The sequence below is a fragment of the Nannospalax galili genome, unplaced genomic scaffold, assembly GCF_000622305.1.
Source record: "Nannospalax galili isolate Female #2095 unplaced genomic scaffold, S.galili_v1.0 scaffold771, whole genome shotgun sequence".
NCBI lineage: Eukaryota > Metazoa > Chordata > Mammalia > Rodentia > Spalacidae > Nannospalax > Nannospalax galili.
Genome location: NW_008329156.1, coordinates 70952 through 71201, shown reverse-complemented (window position 1 = coordinate 71201; position 250 = coordinate 70952).

Here is a 250-nt window from a genome sequence, read left to right as displayed (position 1 = left end):
GAAAGTCCTTGACTGGTGAATAGGAGATGTGAAGGAGAAGTAAAGGTAAGAGTAATTAGCATTACAAGTTCTAGACAGGGAACTAGAAAAAAGTTAGAACAGGGCCGTTTTCAAATGTTCATATGAGAGTCCATTGGAGTTTCTTGAAAAGAACTTCCAAAAGCATCCCTCTAGTGGGTTCTTCCTCATTTTTCTTTTGTCTTCCAAGGCTGGACTAGTTGGCTGGGAAGAGTGGCTGGATATTCAGGTG